This window comes from Saccopteryx leptura, chromosome 12 (genome assembly GCF_036850995.1).
Source record: "Saccopteryx leptura isolate mSacLep1 chromosome 12, mSacLep1_pri_phased_curated, whole genome shotgun sequence".
NCBI lineage: Eukaryota > Metazoa > Chordata > Mammalia > Chiroptera > Emballonuridae > Saccopteryx > Saccopteryx leptura.
The window spans coordinates 42,202,230-42,227,499 of NC_089514.1; the positions used below are offsets into that span (position 1 = coordinate 42,202,230).

General features: G+C 41.3%; 1 protein-coding gene across 2 annotated transcripts in view; it reads right to left on the reverse strand.

Annotated features, from left to right (window-relative positions):
• LHFPL3 (LHFPL tetraspan subfamily member 3) overlaps nt 1-25,270 on the reverse strand; it is a 733,304-nt gene that overhangs the window by 223,607 nt on the left and 484,427 nt on the right. The gene's annotated exons all lie outside the window — the stretch shown is intronic.

The window sequence follows — 25,270 nt, forward strand, 5'->3', positions numbered from 1 at the left end:
TGCATATGCACGCACGCACACACTGAGAATTTTCTTTTCTTTTTTTATTGTGGCAGAGACAGAGAGAGTCAGAGAGAGGGACAGATAGGAACAGACAGACAGGAAGGGAGAAAGATGAGAAACAACAATTCTTTGTTGAGGTTCCTTAGTTGTTCATTGATTGATTTTTCATATGTGCCTTGACTAGGGGGCTACAGCAGACCGAGTGACCCCTTGCTCGAGCCAGCGACCTTGGGCTCAAGCTGGTGAGCCCTGCTCAAACCCAATATGCCCACGCTCAAGCTGGCGACCTTGGGGTCTCAAATCTGGGTCCTCTGAGTCCCAATCCGACGCTCTATCCACTGCGCCACCACCTGGTCAGGCAAGAAATTTCATGAAACTATACTTTCCTCATACATTTTACTCTGATATTTTCTATTCTATTTCATTTTTAAAAAGGCAGAAAAAGACTGCAACTTGGTGTGGCACAACAGAGCTTTTATGGAAATTCAGAAATTTAAGGAGAATACTTATATTCTTTTTCTTAATTATCATTGTGGGAATCATATGAATGCTTTAAAAAAATAAGAATATGTTACTTTGAAGATTAAAGAAGATATGTGGTAGCCTGACCTGTGGTGGTGCAGTGGATAAAGCGTCGACCTGGAAATGCTGAGGTCACCGGTTCGAAATCCTGGGCTTGTCTGGTCAAGGCACATATGGGAGTGATGCTTCCAGCTCCTCCCCCCCTTATCTCTCTCTGTCTCTCCTCTCTCTCTCTGTCTCTCCCTCTCCTCTCTAAAACGAATAAATAAATTTTTTAAAAAAGATAATAAAACTTAAAAAAAAGAAGATATATGGCTGTTGTTGCCATTCTTTATATTTAGTTGAATTATTTAGGGGTGAATGATGATGGTTTAGGTTATATTAAACTTTCTGAACAGGTGAGTTCATTCATTAATTCTTTAATTCATTTACTCATTAATTCAAGAACTACTTGTTGAGTATCTCCTATGGTGCCATTGACAATTCCCTACCTGAAGCCTCATGATCTCTCAAAGGGAACCTCATTTCCTTCAGCCTTCAGTTTGCCCTCACTCTAATCCAGATCATATGTTACCACTTAGGCCATCGTGCTCAAAGCGTTTTGCTGGTCCCGCTGGTACTGCACAACACCCAGAGGCCTTCATCAGGAATTTGCTGGGAGGTTTCACACCCAGCCTCCCCTTCCTTTTCCAATCCATCCCCCCTTTATATGCTCTACTTCACTGCAGTTGAATTAACATGACTCTCTGTTCACACACCAAGTTTCTGAATCTCTTATTTTCTCTTCTGCCTGGAGTATTTCCTGCTATTAACCTTAAATGTTCACTCTTAAAATCTTATACCGCCCTGGCCGGTTGGCTCAGTGGTAGAGCGTCGGCCTAGCGTGCGGAGGACTCGGGTTCGATTCCCGGCCAGGGCACACAGGAGAAGCGCCCATTTGCTTCTCCACCCCTCCGCCGCACTTTCCTCTCTGTCTCTCTCTTCCCCTCCCGCAGCCAAGGCTCCATTGGAGCAAAGATGGCCCGGGCGCTGGGGATGGCTCTGTGGCCTCTGCCTCAGGCGCTAGAGTGGCTCTGGTCGCAACATGGCGACGCCCAGGATGGGCAGAGCATCGCCCCCTGGGGGGCAGAGCGTCGCCCCATGGTGGGCATGCCGGGTGGATCCCGGTCGGGCGCATGCGGGAGTCTGTCTGACTGTCTCTCCCTGTTTCCAGCTTCAGAAAAATGAAAAAAAAAAAAAAATCTTATACCATTCAAGTCAGATGCAACACCCTCCACAAAGGAAGCCATCCTAAATTGCTAGCCTAGGATATTGCTAAATTGGTTCTGGTACCAATTCTGACGTGTGTGTGAGTTTCCCAACCACCCCAACAAGCAGTCCTTAGACACCAGCTAAATGAACTACAATTCAATTTAATTCAATTCTAGCACTATTTATCTGGAAATAGCAACAGATTCCACAGGTTAAGGGTTCAGTTCCAAAGACTGTCCCTTACATGCCAGTCCCTTACATTGTTACTTGTGCTTCTGACAACTTGCTACAAATTGGAGGTTCCAATGACCCCTTCAACTCAGAATTCCAATTAGAAATCCAGATGGTTACTGTACTTCTGACCCACTGGCTATATGAATCAGAGATTCCCAAGACCCCCTTCTCAAGTTCAGTTAATTTGGCAGAATGGCTCACAGAACTTAGGGAAACACTTTGCTTATTAGATTATTGGTTTATTACAAAAGTATCTGTGTAACTCAGAAACAGCCAGACATAGGGCAGATGCACAGGGCAGGGTAGGGAAAGGAGCCGGACCACCATGTCTTCTCCGGGCACTATTCCTCAAGGGCCTCCACGTGTTCACCAATCCAGAAGCTCTCTCAATGCCATCCTTTGGGATTTTTACTAAGGCTTTATAGGCACGATTGATCAAATCATTTGCCACTGGTGACTGATTCAACCTCCAGCTTCTCCCCACTGCAGAAAGGTCAAGGGGATGGAACTAAAGGCTCCAGCCCTCTAGTCACATGGTTGGCTCTCCTAGCAACCAACCCCAATCCTTAGGTGAGTTCCAAAAGTCATTTACTAAAATATCAAGAGACATTTTTATCGCTGCTGACACACTTAGGGAATCCCAAGAGTTTTAGAAGCTCTGTGCCAGGAGCAGTGGAAGAAGACTAAATACATATTTCTTATTATAAATCACAATATCACAACTCTCTCTCTCTGAATTCCCACAGCTGTTGACTGTACCTTCGAATCCTGTTGCTTTTTTTATTTGTTAGTCATTTCCAAGTATTATCTCAACTATAAACTTTCTGAGGAAAGAGTCTTTGGTTAGTCATCATATCCACAGCACCTAAAACAGTACCTTATACATAGTAGGAACTAAAATACTTCTGAATGGGAGAGTGAATGAATAAATACATGAATTGTTACAATTAAACAGTGTTCTCTAAAACATAGTTTAGGGAAGTCCATATCACAACTACTCTAGGTTAGAAAACCTATGAAAGGTCTAGTTAAAGATAGATTTATATTTAGGTAACAAATAACAGAGACAATTTTGTTATGACTAGACAACAGATTGTAAGTACTTGAGAGAATAACTAGAAAAAAGTGAAGTTAATGATTTGAAAATACGTTCCAATTCCTGTTCCCTTTATATCTCTCAGCACTCAGTACCAACATGCACTGTCTAGCAATAACAATCTATATATTTTAAAAACATGTGGCTTCCATGAACAAAATGTTATTTTATTTGAGAAGATCTTTGAATCCAAACCAGTATCAGAAAAATCACCTCTAAGGATGCTACGTTACTTGCAATATTTAAGAAACACTCTAAATATTCTTTTACATATTAAGTAATTTTTTTGTTTATGAGAAAATTACTTTCTTATAAAGAAAAGATCAAATACTTTTCCTTTATGAATGGGAATCACTTGGAGAATGACTTATAGCTTTAAACGTAATAGAAATCACCATTGACAAGTTTAGGCGTTATTGGACATCACAGGACACCTTTACTGGAAAAGATGTTTGTGGAATGCTGACATCAACAAAAACACCTTTTCTCACAGTCTTCTGCACTGAGGGCAGATTGACTACCGTAAAAGTTTACATTGCTGGAAATGCTGAGAAATTGGGATAAAAAGAGCAGAGGCAGAATTAATGCTCTGAAACTAAAACTACAGGAGGGTAATGGCACTCCCTTGCTCCCTATCTTCAAAGACTATTTTAAGCAAAGAATCTAAAAAAAAAAAAGATAATATAATATGCAATTGTGCTTAATTTTTTACAATGGGCATTTTGCTGAAAATTATAAACACAGAATTTTAGAAATACAATTCTTATTTTCAACAATCTAAGGAAGTTGGCTATTCAGAGAAATCTTTTTTTTTTCTTTTCCCAGTGAGAGCTGGGGAGGCTCCCACAACCAGGGATCCACCTGGCAACCCCCGTCTGGGGCCAATTCTCTGCCCATCTGGGGCCATGATTGCAATGAAGCTATTTTTAGCACCCAAGGCAGAGGCTCCATGGAGCCATCCATCTTTAGCGCCCACGGCCAACGCACTTGAACCCATCAAACCATGGCTGCGAGAGAGAGAGAGAGAGAGAGAGAGAGAGAGAGAGAGGGAGAGAGGGAGAGAGGGAGAGAGAGAAAAGGGAGAGGGGAAGGGGTGGACAAGTGGACAAGCAGATGGTCGCTTTTCCTGTGTGCTCTGATCAGGAATCGAACCCAGGATATTCACATGCCGGGCTGATGTTCTACCATTGAATCAACTGGCCAGGGCCTCAGAGAAATCTTAACATAAAAACTGGGCTAACACAGTCAGGGTTTGGGCTCCTGTGGGAAATGTTTAGGTCCCCCCAGCAGGGTACTCCGGGTGTCCTTTGGGCCACAAGGCACAGAAATATATATTGGATTCTCTACTCCCTTTTTGTTTACCTTCTCTTAACGTAAAAGATATAATCTTTTCCTAATTTATCTCTTTGGAAAAATTGCAATAGTTATATAATAAGATATTGAAAAATAAAACAATTGCTTTTAAAACTTTGTAAGTAAATTCTGTGATTAAAATCCAATGTTTAAATAAGTAAATCCTATCCTTTTGAAAGCTGTGTTTTAGTAGCTGTTGAATAACAAGTTTTATTTTCTGACAATGTATAATCAAAATATACACTTTCTTCTCTACCTATCCATACTTCCTCTACTTGGCTATTTTGTTTTATTTTTGGAAGGTTGAGACTCCCTAAAGTTATAGTGTATTTAAGATTAATTTAAGCCATTAAAATAGTCTAGACTCTGCTGGTTTCTTTAAAAAGGCATTATTATTATGTTCCACATTAATGCTTGAGTGCTATAATGAATTCTGTTCCTGGCATTCTATTAACCAGAACCTTATTAACTTGCACAATTTTTATAGCCCCTGAAAACTAACGGCTGTTCCTAATCCTGACTAAGAAGTACCTGCAAGATCCTCAGCGTATGTCTCAGTCAGTGAAAAATTACATACTATTTCTCTTGCCTTAATAATTAATCATTTCTAATTCTTTACAAATTATTCATCCTGTGAGATGTAATACCACTACGACACTAAACAGAAGAGTATACGAAGCATCAGAACATTTGATTAATTTGGACATGCTATTTTCTGACCCCAAGGGATACTAGAGGATTAGTTCCAATTGGGCTATTATACAAAAATGGGTTTCTTACTAGAATGTCACCTACGAAGTGACTAACTTACACACAGCTATATATTCCTTCATTTGGGCAGCAGGTGTTTTGCAAGTATATCAGAGAACATTCTTGAATTTTAAAGAGGAGTTAGCACTGACAAGTTGGAGGTGAGCAGAGAAGAATGATGAACAAAAACCATGTCCTTATGTATGATGTCATGACATCTTCTCATGTAAATCCATAATAAAGGCATCCTTGCGAGGGCAGAGCTGCTGATTGCAATTTTAAGTATATCTCAAGTTATTAGAAAGTGTTCATGTTCTAAAAGGAACCTCTATGTAGAGACTGATGTCTACAATGGGTTCTCCTGAAACAGGTCACAAATAGCTAGTAGTTCCCCAGAGCCACGAATTGCTCTGGCATTTGCTTGCTTTCTTTTCCTTCCCTCCTTCCCTCCCTCCCTCCCTCCCTTCCTTCCTTCCTTCCTTCCTTCCTCCCTTCCTTCCTCCCTCCCTCCCTCCCTCCCTCCCTCCCCCCCTCCCTCCTTCCCTCCCTTCCTTTTTGCCAAAGAGCTGAATGCACTCTCTATGAAGGAAACATCCTTAGAAAAATCCACAAATGTTTTAATTGGGTCTTTCTCCAAAGAAAAATGCAATAAGATTTTTTTAAAAAAGCAGTAGGGAGGTCTATGGTTTGGCCACTTGGACCTGCTGATACTGCTGGCTCAACAGTCCTAATCAGGATGTGAACCTGGGACTGGAAGAGGAAGTCTACATTTATTCTTTAAAAAGTCCATGAGCTGTTGCACAGAGAGCACAGTACACCACCTCAGTTGCAGTGCACTCAAAGGGGACTTGGAAAAATAAAAAATGAAGCTGCATTCACTTAACTTTATCAATTACTCAGGCATAGGGTAACTGAGGAAACTGATATCATCAAAGCCGCTCCAGACTGCGGAGGGCAATATTCACCTGCGGGCTGCCGCTCTAAACACCTGCTAAAGGGGAGACAAGAATCGTTCTTACAGCTTCTTCGTTAGCACATGGCCAACAAACTTGAGCTATGCTATTTATATGTTTGGAAAAGGCATTATATTTACACCTCAGTTTAACTCTGGAAAACTGAGTCGCTAGACAAGCCAGGACACGACTTACTGTGGTTTAGAGTTCGATGGAAAAAACAAATAGTCTCCGGGTACATTATGATTTTAAACGCAGTATACTTTTCTGGGCATTAAACTTGAGGTCATAACACAAAAGAGGGAAGAGTTAGAAAGTAGTGTGTGATGATAAAAGCTCTGCTCCTCTGCCCAGACGCTCAGCACTAACTAGCTGGGTGAAGGCACGTGCACTGAGTGAGTCAGCTCGGGCACACTCAGCACAGCGGAGAGGGAGTGATCAGGCTTCACTCACACCTGCGCTCAGCAGCTACCGAGCCGGGGACTCACTTTTATAGAACGATACTAGACATGAGGTAAAACCATTCAAATGTACAACATAACTTGCTAATTCGCTCAAATTTTGAGGGTTGTCAACTATAATACAAATCAGAATTTAGAACTTAGAAATACAATGCAGTTCTGTCTCTAGAATGATACTAGCTGGCATTTGACATATATCTTAGATCCAATCAAATTCCTTGACATCTTGATAATGACAGTCAAGAACACACATCATAAGAGACAATATTTCTCGGATGCTCGCCGTGAACGGGGCACATTGCACGTGCATCATCTCATTGATTCTCAAACAAAGCTAAGAGGAACATGAGAACACTTCTTCCTGTTTCCTCTAGTTTCTGCAAAGAGCGATTTTCCCTAAAATATCCTTTGCCCCTTATCCCATTCCTTACTTCTCTCTGTAGCGATGGGGTGAATTCCCTGAGGAAGAACTGGCGGGGAGGAACTGAGCACACTGCCCCGCCCCTTCCTCTCTCACCTCAGCAGCTGTTTGTCCGCGTGAACACCTGCTCCGCTCCCCTGAGCCGCGGGTTTTACACAGGCTGAGCTTCCAGTACTGCCCAGGAACAGGAAGATAAATATGCCAAATTCTGGGGGTGCAGATTAGGAAGTCCTTTCGTCTAAGAAACCCAGAGCCATGTTCTTCAACCTTTCTCATAATAAAGGGAATACTTTGGGCTCCAGCTGCCAACTCTTCTCTCTCCCATTTGGTTCAGAGCGTGGGAGGGGTTCACAGTTTTCTTAGAAAATTAACTTTAACAGGGGGACATTGATCAATAAAAGTACATAGGTTTCAGGTGAACATTTCTATAGCATTTGAATTGTTATGTTGTATACTCATCACCCAAAATCAAATCATTTTTCATCACCTTATATTTGTCCCTCTTTACACCTTCCCCCATACTCTCCCTCTCCCCATCCCCCCACACCCCTTCTCTTCCCCTATGTCCCCTTCCCCCTGATAACCACTTCACTTTTATTTATGTCCATAAGTCTCATTTTTCTACCTCGCCTATGTGTGAAATCATACAGTTCTTAGCTTTTTTCTTATTTACTTATTTCACTCAGTATAATGTTCTCAAGGTCCATCCATGTCATAAATGTCACTGTCATCTTTTCTTATGGCTGAGAAGTATTCCATTTTTTTTAATTCATTTTAGAAAGGAGAGGGAGAGACAGAGAGAGAGAGAGAGGAGAGACAGAGAGAGAGAAGGGGGAGGAGCTGGAAGTATCAACTCCCATATGTGCCTTGACCAGGCAAGCCCAGGGTTTCGAACCGGCGACCTCAGCATTTCCAGGTCGACGCTTTATCCACTGCGCCACCACAGGTCAGGCCGAGAAGTATTACATTGTATATATGTACCACTTCTTCTTTATCCAATCCTCTATTGAGAGACACTTTGGCTGTTTCCATGTCTTGGCCACTGTGAATAATGCTGTGATGAATATGTGGGTGCATATGTCTTTACATACTAATGTTTTTTAGTTTTGGGATGTAAAATTACTTTAGAATATTGGTTTTAGTATAAGAACACTCACAAGAGTTCTGGAAGTGTTTAACATGTTGCTTATAATTAGACATTTATTCTTTGTGTACAAGAGCAACGACTAAAATAATGTTTAGAAACTATTACCTTCTTTTTTTTTTTTTTTTTTTCTGAAGCTGGAAACAGGGAGAGACAGTCAGACAGACTCCCGCATGCGCCCGACCGGGATCCACCCGGCACGCCCACCAGGGTGCGACGCTCTGCCCACCAGGGGGCGATGCTCTGCCCCTCCGGGGCGTCGCTCTGTCACGACCAGAGCCACTCTAGCATCTGGGGCAGAGGCCAAGGAGCCATCCCCAGCGCCTGGGCCATCTTTGCTCCAATGGAGCCTCGCTGCGGGAGGGGAAGAGAGAGACAGAGAGGAAGGAGAGGGGGAGGGGTGGAGAAGCAGATGGGCGCTTCTCCTGTGTGCTCTGGCCGGGAATCGAACCCGGGACTTCTGCACGCCAGGCCGACGCTCTACCACTGAGCCAACCGGCCAGGGCCAAAACTATTACCTTTTGTATGTATAAATATTTCTTTTGTTTACACTAGTATTTCACCTAATCATAATTTCATTTTATATGTAGTGACAAGAATGTTAGAGTGATTAAAAATTCTAAGTGTGTGGAATGGGGATTAGTGAGGTTTTACTCCATAAATATATGTACATTTGGTTTTATATACATTTCATAAGAAAATCATCCTTATCTTTTGGCTTGATATTTTAAGTTGGCTATATGTTAGCCAAACATTTTTATATTCTTAAAAGGTATATATTCCTTTCAAGATTATATGTGTGTGTATATATACAACTATGAATATATATGTACTTAATAATTTATATGTGGTTACTTAAGTGCAGAATGATTTATTTTTTATTTGTTCATTTTAGAGAAGGAAGAGAGTGAGAGAAAGAGGGAGAGAAGGGGGTGGGGAAGAGCTAGAAGCATCAGCTCCCATATGTGCCTTGATCACTGGGGTTTCGAACCGGACACCTCAGTGTTTTAGGTAGATGCTTTATGCACTGCGTCACCATAGGTCACAACAAATACCTCCTTCTTAAGGTAAAAATTTATGTCATTCATGATTCAATTAGGTTCTTTTTAAGTTTTGTTAAGATTTTTTTTTTTTGTATTTTTCTGAAGTTGGAAACAGGAAGGCAGTCAGACAGACTCCCGCATGTGCCCGACCAGGATCCACCCAGCATGCCCACCAGGGGGCGATGCTCTGCCCATCTGGGGCGTCGCTCTGTTGCAACCAGAGCCATTCTAGTGCCTGAGGCAGAGGCCATGGAGCCATCCTCAGCGCTTGCCAACTTTGCTCCAATGGAGCCTCGGCTGCGGGAGGGGAAGAGAGAGACAGAGAGGAAGGAGAGGGGGAGGGGTGGAGAAGCAAATGGGCACTTCTCCTGTGTGCCCTGGCTGGGAATCGAACCCGGGACTCCTGCACGCCAGGCTGATGCTCTACCACTGAGCCAACCGGCCAGGGCCTGTGAAGATATTTTTAAAGTAACTTCTTTGTATGTCAAAGACACAGCATTTTAACAAACATTTCAATAAACACACAACCAAACTGATAGCAGGTCACAAACAGGTCTGAAATTTGCTGATGAGCCCTTGACTTAGGCAACATTTTTATGTGCTAAAATCTATACTGCATTTCAGACACAGGATCATATATATATATATTACACACACACACACACACACACACACACACACACACACACACACACACACACACTTTCAAGTGAGAGGAGAGGAGATAGAAAGACAGACCCTGCATGAACCCTGACCGGGCTCCATCGGACAACCTCCATGTGGAGCCGATGCCGAACCAGCCAAGCCACCAGCTGCCAGAGGGTAAAGAGAGAGAAGGGGAGAGGGGGAAAGAGACGTGGATGGCCACTTCTCCTGTGTTCCCTGAATGGAAATCAAACCCAGGATGTCTCATACCGGGTGGACACTCTATCCATCTATCCACTGATCCAACTGGCCAGAGCCCAGACATAAGATCTTAAGAGAAGAAAAGATGATCTTTTTCCACGGTCATAGGAATAGGACTGGGTAGTAGTACGGCTATCACCATTCTCACAGCAATATCTGCTTCAGCCGAACACCCAAAGCAAGGTAATATAGACCAATGTAAGACCATGGCTACATTATTTTAAAACAGGGAGCTCAGGACTAGGTTATTAACAGGTTACATACTATTTATATTGTATTATTTATATTTAGAAATGAATTTGTACCACTTGATGCTCCATATATACACAGATTATTGGAAATAACTGTGCTCATAGAAATAATTCATGAGCTGAATAAATGTCTTCCTGCTCAGCTGGCAGAGGGTGGCACACATGCTTTCCACCCTGACTCAGCACAGGACTCAGGGAACTCGCCGTTGGCTAGAGTTGGACAAAGGTGGCTGTCTGCATTTCATTTTCTCAGTGGAAGGGGTGACCTTAAGCTGCTGAATTCCTCCTCAGATGCTGAGCTCTCCCAAGCCTGCTAGACCCCTGGATATGGAGTGCCCATTTCTAGACACTTTGCTGAAACAGAATTTGGCACTGATTATGACAGTAAGTTTTTTTACACAGTTCACTCACTTTTAATTTTATTCCTTTGAAATCATATTTTAATGTTTTTAGAAACTTCAAATGAGAAAAACTGTTCAAAGAAAACATATGAGAACAAATAAATATAGTACACAAAATGATGGAGTGAAACCGAGTTCAAGAAAGATGAGTACCTCTCAACCACCCTTCAGAAGGAAGGAACTTACTCTCAAGGGGGCATCAGATGCACATATTTATGCATGACTGATAGGCTCCGAGGTTATTTATACTAATCCACAGGTTAGCTGATTATCTATCATCTATCTATCTATCTATCTATCAATCATCTATCAATTTATCTATCTATCTACCTACCTATCATCTATCTACCTACCTACCTACCTACCTACCTATCATCTATCTATCTATCTATCTATCTATCTATCTATCTATCTATCTATCAACTATCTATCTATCTATCTATCTATCTATCTATCTATCATCTATCAAAATGTCTATCTATCATCTATCAAACATCTATTCATCTTTATATATCTTGAGTCCTGGTCCTTATATAGTTTAAGAGAAGTTTCATGAGCTATAGAGTGCTGACAATCTCCTGAAGGGAGGGCTTACAATGTTTTCCAGGACAGATGTGACCTAGGCTCAGCCCTGAGTCATCTTCCCACCGCACTGCAAAGAGCAGCACAGATTTCAGGACAGATGTGACCGAGGCTCAGCCCTGAGTCATCTTCCCACCGCACTGCAAAGAGCAGCACAGATTTCAGGACAGATGTGACCGAGGCTCAGCCCTGAGTCATCTTCTCACCGCACTGCAAAGAGCAGCACAGATTTCAGGACAGATGTGACCTAGGCTCAGCCCTGAGTCATCTTCCCACCGCACTGCAAAGAGCAGCACAGATTTCAGGACAGATGTGACCGAGGCTCAGCCCTGAGTCATCTTCCCACCGCACTGCAAAGAGCAGCACAGATTTCAGGACAGATGTGACCGAGGCTCGGCCCTGAGTCATCTTCCCACCGCACTGCAAAGAGCAGCACAGATTTCAGGACAGATGTGACCGAGGCTCGGCCCTGAGTCATCTTCCCACCGCACTGCAAAGAGCAGCACAGATTTCAGGACAGATGTGACCGAGGCTCAGCCCTGAGTCATCTTCCCACCGCACTGCAAAGAGCAGCACAGATTTCAGGACAGATGTGACCGAGGCTCAGCCCTGAGTCATCTTCCCACCGCACTGCAAAGAGCAGCACAGATTTCAGGACAGATGTGACCGAGGCTCAGCCCTGAGTCATCTTCCCACCGCACTGCAAAGAGCAGCACAGATTTCAGGACAGATGTGACCTAGGCTCAGCCCTGAGTCATCTTCCCACTGCACTGCAAAGAGCAGCACAGGCTCTGGACAACAAACCTTCAGACTCATTCGTCCTCACGCCTGTCGGCTCCTCCTTATTGTCATTTTCTCCCTCTGGAACCCTCGCCCCTTGGATACTTAAGATCAAGGTAATGTGGACTCCAGGGGGATGATTTATTACATTAAAACAAAAAACTGCTAAAGAAAACAACCATTGTAATAAATTACTTGAGATCTTGTGGGTTTTTTTTTTAATTTCTTGCTTCCTTCCCCATCAGATTTCCCTTAAAAATGCCTTTTTTTAGACTTCCATTCTCTTTTGCTGCTCCTTCAAAAAATTTTATTCAGAATAATTTGAGATATGTTAGGCTATGACCAATTTATGGTAAAATTTTCTATAATTTACATATTTATTGAGAATGTTTCTGCTTTAGAACAAGAAACTCCCCAGAGGAGCCAAATTGGGACTGTTAGTAGGTATCAAAAAAGGTATAGGACAAAAAAACAGGTCAAGAGAGGATGAGAGAAGTCAGCATGTTAAATGTTCTGTCAAAAGATTTTTGCACATCTTTCAACTTCAAATTCTAAAAACAGTAGCCAAAACTTTATAGTAAAACCCTGGTCAATATGACATCTGAAGGATAATGTCTAAAGAACAATGCCTTCCCCTGACTAAAATGGTTTAACACAGTCTTAACCTGCCAGTGAAATGCCCAGAAGATGGTTTACCTTTGAACATGGGCCCTAGAGTAGCTTAGGGAAAGTTCTAGAAACTGAGCAGGGAGTTTGGGCTTATTCTGATCTTTGCCCTTGGGGACCCTCCCTCCCCTCCAGGTTCTGTGCTTTCCTCCTTTGACCATGGCCTCAGGTTCCTTGTTGGCATTAAAAAACATCTACTGTAATTTATTTACCACTCTCATAACTAAGACTGGGGGATGCTATGCAATTACAATACTTTGTTGATCTAAAGCAGTGGTCCCCAACCCCAGGGCCGCGGACTGATACCGGTCCATGGGCCATTTGGTATTGGTCCACAGAGAAAGAATAAATAACTTACATTATTTCCGTTTTATTTATATTTAGGTCTGAGCGATGTTTTATTTTTAAAAAATGACCAGATTCCCTCTGTTACATCCATCTAGACTCACTCTTGACACTTGTCTTGGTCATGTGATACATTTATCTGTCCCACCCTAAAGGCTGGTCTGTGAAAATATTTTCTGACATTAAACCAGTCCGTGGCCCAAAAAAGGTTGGGGACCACTGATCTAAAGCATTTTAAATTCTGAATGATGTTCATGTAAATTACTCATAAACTCTGCTAGTTAGAAACACTCAATACAGTGATAGGATGGTACATTTGTTTAAATGTTTCACTAAAGAATTTCTCTGTGCTTCTTTCATGGTTGTGCTCCCCCCCCAAACCCCCACTCTCTGAATCCAGAATACCAGTTACTTGTTTTCCCAGAGTAGGCGATATTAATTCTTGTTGAAGACCAATATATGATCATGAGAACTTAAAATTTCTGAATGGAAATTAAGAACAGGCTAGAGCAGCCACAATCTGGGCCTTGGTTCTAGATCCCTGTCTTTACTAGGGCCTGGCTCTAGGGAATAAAAAGAATTGTAAGCACACATCGTCCATCCTATAGCACTGCCTGCTCACCTTCAAGGTATTGTTTGTTGTCTTCAAAGAGAAGTTAACTTTTATATACAAAAGAAACGTCATTTGGGACAATTTTGTTGATTCTAGAGTCAACCACAATCTAGATTAGACATTTCCTCATTGTTAATGTATATTTATTTTCTATTGCTGTGATGAATTGCTACAAACTTAGTGACTTAAAACAACATAAACTTATTATCTTATTGTTCTTATAGATCAAAATTCTGACTTGTGCTCACTGGGCTAAAATCAAGGTGTTGGTAGGTTGTATTCCTTTCTGGAGGATCTAGGGGCTAATCCATTTCCTTGCCTTTTCCAGCTACCATAGGCTGCCTACTTTCCTTAGCTAATGGCTTCTTTCCATCTTCAGAGCCTGAAACAACTGTAGTCCGTCTCACATACCATATCACTGACCCTCTCTTTTGCCTCTTCTACTTTGTGTGTGTGTGTATGCATGTGACAGAGACAGAGAGAGGGACAGTTAGGGACAGACAGGAATGGAGCGAGATGAGAAGCATTAATTCTTCGTTGTGGCACTTTAGTTGTTCATTGATTGCTTTCTCATATATGCCTTGACCTGGGGACTCTAGCTGATTCAGTAATGTCTTGCTCAAGCCAGTGACCTTGGGCTTCAAGCCAGCTTCCTCTGGGCTCAAGTCAGCAACCATGGGGTTATGTCTGTGATCCTATGCTCAAGCTGGTGAGCCCATGCTCAAGCTGGATGAGACCACACTCAAGTGGTGACCTCAGGGGTTTGAACCTGGGTCCTCAGCATCCCAGGTCAATGCTCTGTCCACTGTGCCATGACCTCGTTAGGCTCAGCTGGTTTTCTAATTAGCTTTACAATTTCTTGTTGGGACCAACATGTGAACTTATTTTGAGCCTGCTTGTGTGGAGCCCAATATCTTTCCTGGCTCTGGCTGTGTAAAATTTCCCCCCTTTAAATACTTAAAGCCAAACTTGAGTCATATTCTAAGGCTGGATTAGCTTGACCAAAGCAAGCGATGCTCATAAAGATCATGACTTGGGGGTCTTCATCCTGCAGGACCCAATTCACTGCTTGCCTACCTCTCTGACTTGAATATTGACTCCAGCTTGAATCAAGCCTAATTCTGGAATCCTTTGGGACCAAATACTAGTTATTCCCATTAGTGGCTCTGTATAAGGTCAGTCTTGCTAGTATCAACTTTCTCTCACTAAGCATTGTTATTTCTCCCAAACAGCATGATACTTGGCTGAACCCATCTAAACAATAGCAAACAAGGCCATCTTAACAACTCCAGTCCTATAGAGGCTGTGACCAAAAGTTACATTGTCTTCATTCCCACAAAATGAGGGTGATCAACATGAATGTATCTGTTGGCTGCAAAGTGACAGTACTAAAAGTTTCCTGAAACATTTGCCATTTGTCATTTTTGGAAGTTTGAATAAGAGTGCATATGGGTCCTCCCCCCTTACCTCTATGTACTGATGTACTCATCAATCTGTGGGCTCAACTTTCAAACCTATCTTTGAAAAGATTGGCAACATATTTGGGGGGTCCAAGTGTAGTTACATGGAGTTTTTTATGGGTCTAGCATGTAGGATGAGCTCAATACCTCAGTTTTTACCCATTATTCCCATGTTATCAGTGCTGATCCCTGGATACTAATGGTATGATTTTCATAAAATGCCAGAGTCATCACTTAGGTATCTGAGCATCCAGAATCCCTAGTGAGATTAGTTGTTTTAACAAACATCAAAGGAAATAAAACATTTGTCAGAGAAATTGGAGAAAAAACTAGTAGTGCCTTCAACTTTCAAAAACATTTTGATGATGTAAAAATAATAACTAACATTATTGAGCACTTGTGCCAGGTCCTCCCTTATATGAATCAACTCACTAAAAGCTTATTACAACCCTATGGAATAGATACTATTATTACTCCCATTTTATATAAGTTGAAACAAGAATAGAGAACTTAAGAAACTTGAAAAATGTCACAGATAAGAGATGTGCCAGGATTGACACTTTGGGTTGTCTGACTGCTATTACATATCTTAAAACTTAGGTAATTATAGTGTTTATTTTTGTTATTTCAGGAAAATACAGAGCTTTATTCTCACAGTAAAATTAATATACCAGGACAAGATGGCAATGGAGTAGGCAGAAGTACCAACTTCCACCTCCCAGAACCAAAGTGGATTACAACTTAATTTTAAGAACCATCATCTGGAAAAACCAACTTTGGACTAAACTAAAAGGACTCTTCCCCAAGGAATACTGAAGAAGCCACACTGAGACTGGTAGGAAAAGCAGAAACACGGAGAGGGCTGCCCAGCTCCCCGGAGTGAATGGCAGCCCAGAGAGACTCGCATGGCAGAAAGTGAGTTTAGAAGAGAGGGGAGGGTTCTGAGCCCCAGGAACAAAGCCCCAGCATGCAGACCCAGAGCCTAGAAGAGGTGTACGGACAGAACTTAGCTGGAAACAAGTCAGGATACTGTTTGTGAGAAAGAGACAGATTTCTCAGACCCAGGAGTCTTCTTAAAGAGACCACACAGAAAATTCTCTCTCACAACCGCTCACCCGGGGCTCTGGGGGACAGGGAGAGAGGAGAAGACCTGAGTAGCAGGAAGAGAGTGTAATCTAGGAGGCACAAGGAGAAATACTTTGAGAGACAGCCACCCTAACCCCTGGGATGAGTCACTCCCCAAATCTGAAGTGAATATTTCCCCTGGAAATAGCAATACCAGCAAAGAGAAGCAGGACACTAGCCCAGCAAGCTCTCCTGCAGTACTTAGAGCAGAGTTGCTTAGAAAGAGGGAGATTTCGGTACTACAGTAGTGAGTGTTAGGGTCTGAGCTGCAACACTCCCATCCACATAGCTGAGGGCTTGCCCAAGGGCAAGTGGCGGCAGGATGCAGAAGTGTGGTCCTGTTGGAAAGGGCAGAATCTGGCTGGCCACAACTGAGGCCCAGGTGTGAGCTCAGTCTTGCCTGGCTGGGGAGGAGGGGACGCACAAAAGTGGTCAAGCCCAGCTGCTGGCCACCTGCAATCCAGCTTGCGGGGGAAAGGCAGGAGCCCCGGAAGGGGCAGAGACCCACTCTTGAGCAAGGGCACAGGAGCGCACCCTCACCCTGCCCGCGGAACCAAGGCTTGTGGCCTGACATGGGAGCCAGCTCCTCCTGCAGGGGTGGAGTGAAAGCCCAGAACACTCCACATGGAGTCCTGCGACTGAGCATAGGCATGCAGCCCCGCCCGGCCTGTGGAGCCAAGGCTTGCAGCTATCCCATAAGTGGGCTCTTCATGCAGGGGCGGAGGGAAAGCCCGGAATCAGGTAGAGACCCGCAGCTGAGCAAAAGTGCTCACCCCGGCCCTTAGGGCCAAGCATAACCACACCCGCGAGGTTGGGACAAAGTTCAAGGCCACCGAGGCTTGTACACCCTAGTACCTGATCACAGCCCCTCCCATGAAGGAGAGGCGGAAACCACAGCAACAGCCCCAGTGGGCTGGCACCGGCAACGCCCATACCTGAACACCCTAGGCAGCAGCAGCAGAGGGGGTGGCGGGCCTGCAGACAGACCACACCTAGGGAACACAGAGGCCACACCAAGTGGACTCCAGTGGCCAAAACCTTCTTTTCCACAGACAAAATGAGAAGGCAGAGAAATGCAACACAAATGAATCAAGAGAAATCCCCAGAAAGACCTGAATGAGTCAGATATAACCAAATTGCCAGATGCAGAGTTTAAAATAACGATTGTTAGGATGCTCAAAGATCTTAGAACAACAATAGATGGTCATTACAAACACCTAAATAAAGAGATAACAAATATAAAAAAGGACATTAAAATAATAAAAAAGAATCAGCAGAAATGACAAATACAATATCAGAAATGAAGACCACAATGGAAGGAATTAAAAGTAGGATGGATGAAGCTGAGAATTAAATCAGCAAATTAGAGGACAAGATAAATGAAGGCATGGAAGCAGAGCAGAAAAAAGAAAGAGACTCAAAAACTCTGAGGAAACTCTAAGAGAGCTCTGTGACAACATGAAGAGAAATAACATCTGCATCATAGGGTTTCCTGAAAAAGAAGAGAAAGAACAAGGGATAGAGACTTTGTTCATACATATCATAGCTGAAAACTTCCTTAAATTAGGGCATGAAAACATCTCACAAGTTCAAGAAGCACAGAGATCTCTATTAAAGATAAACCCAAAGAAATCTACACCAAGACACATCATAATTAAAATACCAAAGCTAAGTGATAAAGAGAAAAATATTAAAAGTTGCTAGAGAACAAAAGGCTATCACCTACAAAGGAGCCCCCATAAGGATGACTTCCACCTTCTCAACAGAAACACTTGAGGCCAGAAGGGAATGGCAATAAATATTCAAAGTAATGCAGAACAAGAGCCTACAACCAAAACTACTTTATCCAGCAAGGCTATCATTTAAAATTAAAGAAAAAATAAAAAGCTTTCCACACATAAAAAAACTCAAGAAATTCACTACCACCAAACCAATTCTGCAAGAAATGCTAAGGGGCTTGTTGTAAACAGATCAAAGGGGAAAAAGAATATAGCAAAAGAGAAATACAGTTTTAAAGAATAAAATGGCAATAAACAATTACATATCAATAATAAACTTAAATGTAAATGGATTAAATGATCCAATCAAAAGACATAGGGAAGCTGCATGGATAAAAAAATAGGACCCATACATATGCTGTCTACAAGAGACACACCTTAAAACAAAAGATGCACATAGACTGAAGATAAAAGGATGGAAAAAAATATTTCATGCAAATGGAAATGAAAAAAAGCTGGGGTAGCAATTCTAATATCAGACAAAATGGACTTTAAAACAAAAGCTATAGTAAGAGATAAATGAGGTCACTACATAATGATAAAAGAAGCAATCCAACAGGAAGATATAACCATTATAAATATCTATGCACCTAATATAGGAGCACCTAAATATATAAAGCAGACTTTGATGAATATAAAGGGTGAGGTCAACAGCAACACTATAAGAATAGGGGATTTCAATACCCCACTAACATCACTAGATAGATCCTCAAGAAAGAAAATTAACAAAAAACAGCAGACTTAAAGAATACACTAGATCAACTCGATTTAATAGATATCTTCAGAACCTTTCACCCTAAAGCAGCAGAATATACATTCTTTTCAAGTGCTCATGGTACATTCTCTAGGAAAGACAACATGTTAGGGCACAAAAGCGGCCTCAAAAAATTTAAGAAGATTGAAATCATATTGAGCACTTTCTTTGATCACAATGGCATGTAACTAGAAATCAACCACAACAGAAAAACTAAAAAATACTCAAACACTTGGAAACTAAATAACATGTTATTAAATAATGAATGGGTTAACAATGAGAACAAAGGAGAAATAAAATAATTCCTAGAAATGAACTATAATGAGCATACATCAACTCAAAATTTATGGGACACAGCAAAAACAGTCCCGAGAGGGATATTCACAGCATTACAGGCATACCTTAAAAAGCTAGAAAAAGCTCAAATAAACAACTTGACCCTGCATCTAAAAGAACTAGAAAAAGAACACCAAGTAAAACCCAGAGGTAGTAGAAGGAAGGAAATAATAAAGATCAGAGCGGAAATAAATGATATAGAGGTTAAAGAAACAATATAGAGGATCAGTGAAACCAGGAGCTGGTTCTTTGAAAAGGTCAACAAGATCGATGAACCTTTAACGAGACTCACCAAGAAAAAAAGAGAGAGGACTCAAATAAATAAAATTAGAAATGAGAGTGGAGAAATAACAACTCACACAACAGAAATACAAAATATTGTAAGAAAATACTATGAAGAACTGTATGCCAAAAAACTAGACAACCTAGATGAAATGGACAAATTCCTTAAAACATAAAATCTTCCAAAAATTAATCTGGAAGAATCAGAAAACCTAAACAGATCGATTACAGCAAATGAGATCGAAACAGTTATCAAAAAACTCCCAAAAAAGAAAAGTCCAGGGCCTGATGGCTTCACAAGTGAATTCTTCCAAATATTCTAAGAACTAACTCCTATCCTTCTCAAGATATTTCAAAAACTTCAAGAGGAAGGAAGACTTCCAAGCTCCTTTCATGAGGCAAGCATAATTCTGATTCCAAAAACCAGGCAAAGACAACACAAAGAAAGAAAATTATAAGCCAATATCCCTGATGAATTTAGATGCTAAAATCCTCAACAAAATACTAGGAAACTGGATCCAGCAATATATAAGAAAAAAATCATATACTATGATCAAGTGGGATTTATTTTGGGGAGGCAATTCTGGTACCATATTTGCAAATCATTCAATGTGATTTATCACATAAACAAAAGGACAGAGAAAAACCTTATGATAATTTCAATAGATGCAAAAAAAGCATTTGATAAAATCCAGCACCCATTCATGATCAAAACTCTCAGCAACGTGGGAATACAGGGAACATACCTCCACATGATAAAGGCCATCTATGACAAATCCACAACCAACATCATACTCAACGGGCAAAATTTAAAAGCAATACCTTTAAGATCAGAAACAAGGCAGGGGTGCCCCCTTTCACCACTTATTCAACATAGTTTTGGAAGTCTTATCCACAGCAATCAGACAAGAAAAAGAAATAAAAGGCATCCAAATTGGAAAAGAAGAAGTAAAACTATCATTATTTGCAGGTGATATGAAATTGTATATGCAGGAGTCCCCAAACTTTTTACACAGGGGGCCAGTTCACTGTCCTTCAGACCCTTGGAGGGCCACCACATACAGTGCTCCTCTCACTGACCACCAATGAAAGAGGTGCCACTTCTGGAAGTGCAGCGGGGGGCTGGATAAATAGCCTCAGGGGGCTGCATGTGGCCCACGGGCCGTAGTTTGGGGACGCCTGCAATGTCTCTGTCAAAAAACTACTGGACCTGATAAATAAATTCATCAATGTGGCAGGATATATATAAATTAATACTCAGAAATCAGAGGCATTTTTATACACTAACAATGAAATGTCAGAAATAGAAATTAAGGAAGCAATCCCCTTCACCACTGCAACCAAAAAAATAAAGTACGTAGGAATAAATTTAACCAGGGAAATTAAAGACTTGTACTTGGAAAATTATAAAACATTAATAAAAGAAAACAGGGAAGATACAAACAAGTGGAAGCATATACCATGCTCATGGTTAGGAAGAATAAACATCATTAAAATGTCTATATTACCCAAAGCAATTTATAAATTCAATGCAATACCAATTAAAATACCAATGACTTACTTCAAAGATATAAAACACATATTCCAAAAATTTATATGGAACGAAAAGAGAACATGAATAGCCTCAGCAATCTTGAAAAGGAAGAATACAGTGGGAGGTATCACAATTCTGGATATCAAGTTATACTATAAGGCCAGTGTACTCAAAACAGCCTGATACTGGCATAAGAACAGGCATATAGATCAATAAAACAGAACAGAGAACCTAGAAATAAACCAACGCTTTTATGGACAACTGATATTTGACAAAGGAGGTAAGAGCATACAATGGAGTAAAGACAGCCTCTTCAACAAATAGTGTTGGAAAAATTGGACAGTTACCTGCAAAAAAAATGAAAGTAGACCACCAACTCACACCATTCAAAAAAATAAACTCGAAATGGATAAAAGACTTAAATGTAAGCCATAAAACCATAAGCATCTTAGAAGAAAACATAAGCGGTAAGCTCTGCCATCTCTTGCAGCAATATATTTGCCGATTTATCTCCACGGGCAAGTGAAATAAAAGACAAGATAAACAAATGGGACTATAGCAAACTAAAAAGCCTTTGCACAGCTAAAGACAATAAGAACAGAGTAAAAAAACAAACTACACAATGGGAGAACATATTTGACAATTTGTCTGATAAGGGGTTAATAACCAAAATTTATAAAGAACTTGTAAAAGTCAATACCAGAAGACAAACAATCCAATCAAAAATTGGGCAAAAGAAATGAATAGACACTTCTCCAAAGAGGACATACAGATGGCCATTAGGCATATGAAAAAATGCTCAACATCACTAATCATTAGAGAAATGCAAATTAAAACTACAATGAGATATCACCTCACACCAGTCAGAATGGCGCTCATCAACAAAACAACACAGAATAAGTGCTGGCAAGGATGTGGAGAAAAGGGAACCCTTCTACACTGCTGGTGGGAATGCAGACTGGTGCAGCCACTGTGGAAAACAGTATGGAGATTCCTCAAAAAATTAAAACTCAAACTGCCTTTTGACCTAGCTCTTCCACTTTTAGGAATATACCCCAAGAACTCCATAGCACTATTTCAAAACAAAAAAATGCACCCCCATGTTTATTGCAGCATTATTCACAATAGCAAAGATCTGGAAACAGCCCAAGTGTCGGTCAGTGGACGAGTGGGTTAAAAAGCTTTGGTACATATATACTTTGGAATACTACTCAGCCATAAGAAATGATGACATTGGATCATTTACAACAACAACATGGATGGACCTTGATAACATTATACTGAGCGAAATAAGTAAATCAGAAAAAACTAAGTAGTATATGATTCCTTACATAGGTGGGACATAAAAATGAGACTCAGAGACATGGACAAGAGTGTGTTGGTTATGGGGTGGGAGAAGGAGAGAGAGGGGATTGGGGGAGGGGAGGGGCACAAAGAAAAGCAATTAGAAGGTGATAGAAGACAATTTGACTTTGGGTGATGGGAATGCAGCATAATCAAATGTCAAAACAACCTGGAGATGGTCTCTCTGAACAAATGTACCCTGATCTATCAATGTCACCCCATTAAAATTAATTAAAAAATTAAAATACCAATAAATGCATATATTCAACTAACAAGTGGTGAGACTGATATAGATATTCTGACAAAAGACCAGTATTTTTAAAAATTATTTTATTTTTTTAAGTGAAAGAAGAGAAGATAGATTTTCATATGCACCTCAAACAGGATCCACCTGGCAACCCTGTCTGGGGCTGATGCTCAAATCAATCACGCTATCCTCAGTGCCTGAGGTTAACTGTTTGAACTAATCGAGCCACTGGCTGCAGGAGAGGAAAAGGGAGAGAAGGGGGAGAGAGCAGGCAAGAGAAGCAGATGGTTGCTTCTCCTGTGTGCCCTGACCAGGGATTGAACCTGGGATGTCTGCATGCAGGGTCGATGCTCTTTCCACTGAGCAAACTGGCCAAGGCCTCAAAAGAGCAGTATTGACTTAATTAGAGTCATTAATTAAGGTTAAAGAACATTGAACAAAATGTAAAAGTTGAACGCACCAACAAATATTTGTGTTGCAGTACATGGATTAAAGGTCATTATTGAAATATAGCTTCATGGTGAAACAATATAAGGGTTCCCATGAACTTTATAAATAGGCCAACTGATCTCAGAGTATTGGCATTCTGAAATAACTGGTGACAAAATCTCAATAAACTAAAATGAAGAAACTTGATTTTTGTTGTTGAACTTTAGAGTAATATATTCCCAGTTAAGGGAGTTCTTGTCAGTATCTGATAAGTCTTAATAGGTGCCATTTTCTGCATGTTCAGAGATAAAGCCATCTTACATATCCTTGACAAAGAGCCTCTTCATTCAGGCAACTATTACTTATGTCCCAGGTCTGAGGATAGTGGTGATTAAGACAAATCCAATTCCTTCTTCAATGGACTTGTAACCTAAAAAGTACCCAGTTTAGCTGCTGTTTTGAATAACCAAGTGAGAAAAAAAGGAAGGCTACTGAGTGTAATGCTCTGGAATTTCAAACATTTACTGAAAGGGAAATGGAAGATTCTTCGTCCTGGACCATTATTCTTTCAACCAGATTCAGGAGTTGGAAGAGAACTAACGCAGAGAGGGCTGAGAGTTGTAGGAAGGAGATAAAATAGTATGTGTGGGCATGATTTTAAAATTATAGTATATAAATATTAAAATAAAGATATCAATATAACTATTAAGAATAGGAAGGTAACCAGTATCGAAACAGATACACAGAACTTACAATGACCAGGGAGCATAAGAGGGATTTTTAAAAAGGTAATAATTCTAGCACAGGGAGTGTGAACTGGGGTTTTAGTCTCAAACTGAGGGGCTCAGGAGGTGTCTCTTTTGTATTACAGTAAGATTCAAACTAAAGCTCCCTCTGTCATCAATAGTGTGGGATGTTCTTCACCTCTCTACTGGAAATATAATAAATATCAGTACTGGATATTTCCAGAGAGAAAGTTATGTTTCCTCGAAAGAGTCCAAATAATATATTTGCCACTACCATATTTGGACGAAAGTACTTCATATCTTTCTACAGTGTCAGAGGCTAGGATGTTGCCCAGAGACCGGACGTGACTTATGGACTGCAGAGCTGCCAAGAGACTTGCTCCTGGGTCTTTCTCCGTGGTGATGGGTGTTTGGTTGTTTCCAGCAGCCCTCCAAGCTGGCCGTTGGAAGCGAGGGAAGGGTTCTAGGCACTCAGGCTCCTGCTCCTCTCTTACCTTTGATTTATTTCTGACCTATGGGTCTTTAGCCTCTCTGATGTCCACCTGGACTTCTCTCTTACAAGTTTTGGAATTGAGCACCATTTCATGGTTTTTGATCGCTCTTGCTTGGCTTGGCTGATAGTCTCATGGCTGAATATGTCCCTCCAAATCTCACTTTTCTCTTTTATGCATCCTCTTCCCTTTATTGAATAGGGGATCACACTGCATCCTTAAAATCCTGCAGGAAGTGTTTTCCTTCATAGAGATACAATCAGTGGAGACACCAGAATGAAGTCAAATAACAACAACAACAAAAAAAAAAAATCTAAAAAAAGTACTAGAGAAAATGGAAGAGGCAAAGCTCAGTCCCCACCACTCCTCATGGGGCAGAGGAGGAGAAGGAACATCCTCCTGTGGTGCCAGTAGGAGCTCTGTCCTTAAGTTAACTGAGGTTCCCTGAGTTTCCAGGTAACACATGACTATTGCAGACAGGTATTCCCAAGATATTAATTTCTGTAATATTATAGATTATTCTTATCTGGTCTTTGGTCAGTGCATTCTCTCGGTTCCTACAGGGTTCTGGTTTTTCAGGTGAACTTGACCATGAAGTTTCTCACCTGGGGCACAAGGGTTGAGATGTTTATTACACTCATCTCAGGCTGATACAATACTAAATTTGACAGAATGTATTCTCAGTGAACTGGTTAGAAACTCTAAGCTTCTGCCACTTCCCTGACTGAGCACTATGTGCCCAGGGAGAGGTGGTGAGCTCTAGAGGGAACTAAGCCTGCTGGAGCAGGGACTTAGGTCTCCGCTCATCTGTTGTCAGGCACATTTATATATCGGCTTTGACTTGAGATGCTGCTTTAGATGTGGCTGAATGATAATGCGACTGCTCCTCTTGCACACCTGCGATGTTGAATGTTTGGTGTGAGATTCAGAAAAAAGATATAAGGCTTCCAGCAGGGGGAGGGAAAAAGG